This window comes from Caloenas nicobarica, chromosome 4 (assembly GCF_036013445.1).
Source record: "Caloenas nicobarica isolate bCalNic1 chromosome 4, bCalNic1.hap1, whole genome shotgun sequence".
In the NCBI taxonomy this organism is placed as follows: domain Eukaryota; kingdom Metazoa; phylum Chordata; class Aves; order Columbiformes; family Columbidae; genus Caloenas; species Caloenas nicobarica.
Window position 1 is genome coordinate 7,345,600 of NC_088248.1, and position 6,000 is coordinate 7,351,599.

General features: G+C 41.4%; 1 protein-coding gene across 2 annotated transcripts in view; it reads right to left on the reverse strand.

The window, feature by feature from the left end:
* PAPSS1 (3'-phosphoadenosine 5'-phosphosulfate synthase 1) overlaps positions 1-3,599 on the reverse strand; it is a 55,611-nt gene extending 52,012 nt beyond the window's left edge. The window contains exons 1-2 of one of the 2 annotated variants that reach the window (XM_065633535.1): positions 3,402-3,599; positions 2,498-2,629 (exon numbers count right to left, since the gene is read on the reverse strand). The gene's annotated coding sequence lies outside the window, so the exon portion shown is untranslated. Of the gene's footprint in view, positions 1-1,928; positions 2,192-2,497; positions 2,630-3,401 lie in introns of those variants that run through there. The other variant, XM_065633536.1, reaches the window with a different exon arrangement.
* Between the last annotated feature and the right edge of the window lie 2,401 nt (positions 3,600-6,000).

A 6,000-nucleotide genomic window follows, 5' to 3' on the forward strand; every position in this document is an offset into this window, starting at 1 on the left:
TTTCTTGTTTATGTTACTATTTATGACATTAAAATCCCCAAATCAACCAAAAATACAGCTCAGACCGAGATGGAATTTAAATTCCTTCTAAGTGAATCATTTTAATTTTGCTTATTAAATTTTTCTTTATCCTATAGACCACCTTCTTTGATTTAGGGATAGTATTTTCACAGCAAACTCATTAGACTTTGCTTCAATTCACATTGATTTTAGTCCCTTAGCTCGATAAAGTTGTTACTTGACTTCATCCAGAACATGGTTTCAAAGCTGCACGTGAACAGCCGACTACCTGCTGTGGATGTGGCTCCATGTGATCCTGAGCCTTTGTGCTGAATCCCTTTGATCTGGTTAAACTGACCTGTACCATAAAATTACCTCATTTCTTGCTGCCACTCACATTCACCCTGCCTCACGTGCCTGGAACCATCTCCCTTTACTTGCATCCTAAATATTTGGCTATACGTACAGTTTTTCATCGGAGTTATAGTGACCAGTCCCCAGTGTGTGGAGACAGGATTTACCAGCAGAAGTTCTTGTTTCTGAGTCTGATTTTAGCTACTGGCTGTTCTCTCCTGATTTTTCCTGTTTTGGTTTGGTAGAGCTAAAAATGAACGCGAGGGGCTTTGTGGAACCTGTCATTATGACACTCAGTGAAAATTGCACCAGATGAAAGCCTAGAGCAACTATTGTGGGAAACCACATCAAGAACCGCTCTGTGTATATTTACACAGCAGCCCATAAAATTATATTCTGATCTGACATATGATTATGTCCTTCATCATCTTCCCATGTAATCTGGAATTGTAGAAGTACAGTTTAAAGTTTCTTTTTTAGCTCAGAGAACACATTTTTCTTGGGGAATTTTGTACATTTCTTGGGAAATTTCCCAGAGATATAACTAAGGAGGGATGGGATAATTTGTCAAAAACAGAAGAAAAGAAGAGAAAAAGAGAAAGCCAAGAAAACAACTCACAAACTTGTCTATTAAACAATCTCTATGTCTGTGTATATCAGGGAAGTGTACAGCCTGAACTTTTATATTAAACCAAACTGTAAAATGAGTCGTTTCTTCTCTACAGATACTATGTCACGAGAAGGCTCAAGGTACAATGTTTGCTGCCAAATCTTTCATGCAGAAGAACAATTTGTTTGACACGTAGAACACAAACTTCTCACAGACTTTCCCCTTCACTTTAAACAATGCAAGCTTTTCATGTTATTTACTCAGAAAAATGTAATTGAGATCCAGCAGGTGGTTTTTCATTGCTTCACACTGCGAAGATTTGCAGCTCAAAAAACCAAGAAGAGCAACCATCTTGTTCTGAGATGACACAGTGATGCCTCTTCTGACTCAAGGATCGACAGTCCCCATACAACGTAATTCAGGCACACTCCTCCAGACTCATGGTTGTCAAAATCTATATAACTTGGCAGGTTTGGGTAATTTCCTTTGCTCCCCACTTCAGCCTCACCCTGTCCGTCAAAGATGGCAATTTTGGGGCCACTGGCTTGAAAGGCTGTGTTGTAAACCTAACATTTAGCAACCCTCGTGACATATCTAGACAAGACAGGCCTCTCTTCAGCATCTGTAATCTCTCACTGCAGAGCTCATATTTGAAGCCCTTAATTCATTGTGGATTTAAAAAAACCTTTGAAGCAAAGTGCACTCTTTGGCAATAAGGAAACCCACAGGCTTCTGGCCCTTTTTGATCAATCTCTCTGATGCCTACGAAAGCAGAGGCATTCCTCCATCTTAATTGGCATGTCCCTGAAATAGCAGCCGTGGTACACGTTGGCCGCCCATTTATATTTCAGGAGGACTTTAACCAAAAAAAAAAACCACAACAAGGAGACATTATTTTCGAAGATGTCAAATAAGCTACTGCATCTCCTTGAACACCACTGATAAAAAAGGAAAGGATTCATACCAGGCGAGCTTTCTTTTCAGATGCTCTGGTTTCAGGAGAAACATCTCTGAAGTATTTGTGACCAACAAGGCTTTGTACTACAAGTGTTAAGAGAGTAAGGCAGACAAATATGGGAGAGTCAGAACTTAGTGGGAAATATTAAGGCCTTCCATATTTCCAAACTTTAAGCCCATGCTGTACAGAAATTCTAACTTCAAGTGTTTCTTTACTAAGCAAAAATCAGATTTCTCTGGAGTCGTTACTGGGGATGCTAAATGGCTTCATTTACAGCAGATATTGCAAAGAAAATTCCAGTTCCCTATGCAAGGAGCAGGAGTTCAGCTTCCTTCTTGAAATTTTGGCAATTCTCCCTCATGATCCCTTTCTACAGCAGAGGGCAAACAATTAAATTACTTTTTCATCCCGGAATGGTATTTTTTAAGTATGTTTGAGATGGATGTTGTAAGGATCTAAACATCAAGTTTTATTTTTCACATTAAAATAAAGGATATAAGGATGACAGTTTCAGATGCCGTAGAGATTCCAGCTCTGCAGTGCTCTGCCACATGGAAAAATTCAATTTCAAATACCTGTTATACAGTAGGATTTGTACCATTCCTTATGAGAATTATCCTGATCTTTGTTTTGTGCCCTTTGCAAATTTGGATAACATTCTCCAGAATGCCGGTCAGTCAGAATACTATGCAGTCGATGCATCTTTCCTATTTGGTGTAAACACAGGAAAAAACATAATGTGTTAATTAGGAAATATATCTGAAAAGATCAAGATAATATAAACAACTGAAAAAAAGTATCGCTTTTTAAGAACATAGCATACGACAGAGAAGAATGATTCAGATCAAACTGATTAGTGATTGTTATGGTAAATCACAGTGACCTCTAATAACAAAGGCAAGGAAAAACCAGCATTTCGGCAACTAACTTAAATGAGATATAGTTACAGTGAGGCTCCTCCTTTTATTCCCCAGTTTAGATACAACCCCTGTGGATTTTCTGACCATTAGGCAGACAGTCAAATGAGTCTTGTATAATTGTTGTGTTAGGCACCTCAGTTCTGCTCCTGCTAGCACAGTACTCCTTACCAAGCTTATTTTTGAAATGACGAAAATTTTTTTAAAAAATGTTACTTTGCCTTAAATGGTGAACTGGAAAGCAGAGGGTTAGTTCATTAAGTGAATGAGGCAAGTATCGTATCATATTACTGAAGAGTAGCAAATGGAGTATGGGAAGAGAAGAAGTAACCAAGTAAACTACAACCCTATTAAACTGACGTAAATAGTACGCGAAGTTCTAAAACACACAGCATAGGAAAGAACGATTAACATATCCGAGTAAATGGAATTCGAAACACAGTGAAGAATAAAAAAACATTTTATGCAAAGCAGAGTATATGAGATCTACCTAGTGGCCTTTTTTCAGATAAAACCAAAACAACTACTTTTTCTAGTTACAATAAGCCTAATTTTGACGTACCTTATTAAACCATTTATACATTAGCCCATCAAAAATTAGCCCACAATGGGAAGAAGGCTTCGCTGTGAGAGAAAATAAGAAGAGATAGGAAATGAACTGGAATCAGATCAAAATAACAGAGAAATACACAAATTCCTTGGTGCTGGACGGATGGTATTATCTTCACTACCAGGGCAAAACCACAAAGATTCAACCTGTTGCATTAAAAGGGGAAGTGTATGTTTGGAGGAAAGTTACCAGCAGAATTCTCTAGGATTAGTTTGGAGACTAAAAATAGTGGATGGGATCATAGCTAATTTTGGCACAGCGTAAGTGTGTGCTTATGACATTTTCTGATGACAAAGTCTGGAGGCAGTATCAAACTGGAAAAGGCTTGGAATATCATAAAGGTCATTGAACTTCAGTTACTGAAAGGGGATGAGGTTAAAATGTACAAAGTGCAAGGCTGTGCACTTTGTAATTAATTACAGGAATTTTCTATTACCAGTTCATAGTTTAGAAAAGACACTTAGGTAAAAAAGCAAGTTTATTCATCTGTTGCAGCAGGACTATGTACTACTGGGGAGATGAAGTTATGAAAACCTCCCCACAGTTTTCCTACAGACAGGCAAGTGTACAACTTATTATGTAAGAATGTGTTATGACCTTTTCTGAAAGAATGTAAAATGGGTGACAATCTTGATAGAGGAGATTAAAAGGATTTAGCTTATTTAGTGTATTACCTTATTTCCTTATTTAAAGAAAATCTGATAAAAGGTTTATTATTGGTCTCCAAATATAATGGGGATAAAGGAGGGTAAGAGAAACACGAAAAGGAAAGATACTTAAAGCAGAACTCAGTATCAGCATAAGATCACCTGAGTAAATTGCTGTGAAATCAGGGATATAAAGTACTGCAACAGCTTCCCAATAGGAGTAGGAAGGCAAAAAATCCAAATCTGTTTTAAGATGAAAGCTTGATAACTTTACAAATGGGATTATATGATCTGTTTAACTGCTGCAGGAAGGAACTAGACTCCATGGTCCATGAAATCTTTTCTGATCCTGGGTTCTATTTAGAATTTTAAAAAAAGAGAAGGCTTAAGGAATGAAGGAAGCAAAAGGCAACAAGATTTCAGTCCAAATATAAAGGAACACAATTTAAATGAAATGCAGCTGTGATCTGATCACCTGGACCTAGGTTTGCTAGAAATAAGACAAACTCTCTTACTTGAAATTTTGGAAAATATTACTATTCTGTTTCTTTTACAGTATATCCAGCTGCTTGTACATTTCCAAAGCTGCCACGGAAGATAGATTTGCATCTTCTCTGAGCAGTTCTACTTTTGTTTCAGTTGTAGCAAATGAGGGCCTGTTTTCACTATACTGATAGTCCAGAGCCAGAACCTCTTTTGGTCAGGCTCCTGTATACCCTACAAAAACCCCCTTTGCTCCCCAGAGATAATCCCTATGTAGCAACAGCTTTCAAGTATTAGTCAGAGAGTGTTTGGCAGAACGGAAAGGAGTTCCTGTAATTTCTGGACCTTTCTACAGCTGCATAAATCTGAAGGTTTTGTTCACCCTAAAGCTTAACTGTTTTTGCCAAAAAGAGCAGTTAGTCCAGCTAACAGGCTGGAGAGCTGGGTGGTGAAAAATTTAATGAAATATAACAAGAGCAAGTGTAGAGTCTTGCATCTGGGCAGGAACAACCCCAGGTTCCAGTATAGGTTGGGGAATGACCTGTTGGAGAGCAGTGTAGGGGAAAGGGACCTGGGGGTCCTGGGGACAGCAGGATGACCATGAGCCAGCACTGGGCCCTTGTGGCCAAGAAGGCCAATGGTACCTCGGGTGGATTAGAAGAGGGGTGGTTAGTAGGTTGAGAAAGGTCCTCCTTCCCCTCTACTCTGCCCTGGTGAGACCTCATCTGGAATATTGTGTCCAGTTCTGGGCCCCTCAGTTCCAGAAGGACAGGGAAGTGCTGGAGAGAGTCCAGCGCAGGGCAACGAAGATGCTGAAGGGAGTGGAGCATCTCCCTTACGAGGAAAGGCTGAGGAGCTGGGGCTCTTGAGCTTGGAGAAGAGGAGACTGAGGGGTGACCTCATTAATGTTTATAAATATGTAAACGGTGAGTGTCCCGAGGATGGAGCCAGGCTCTTCTTGGTGACAACCAATGATAGGACAAGGGGCAATGGGTACAAACTGGAACACAGGAGGTTCCACTTAAATATGAGAAGAAACTTCTTCATGGTGAGGGTGCCAGAGCCTGGCCCAGGCTGCCCAGGGAGGTTGTGGAGTCTCCTTCTCTGGAGACATTCCAGCCCGCCTGGACACCTTCCTGTGTAACCTCATCTGGGTGTTCCTGCTCTGGCAGGGGGATTGGACTGGATGAGCTTCCGAGGTCCCTTCCAACCCCTGACATTCTGTGATCCTGTGGGCGCCAGCAGGGGGCGCCGTGGGCCCCGGCGCGAGCGGCGGCCGTTGGGCGCGGCCGTTGGGGCGGGAGCCGCGGGCGGCGGCCGGAGCCGCGGAGACCCGGGCGGGGACACCCCGGGCGGAGGGACCTGGGGGCGTAGCGGCCTGGCCGGGGCCCTGAAAGCCCCCGGATCGCCTCGGTGCACCG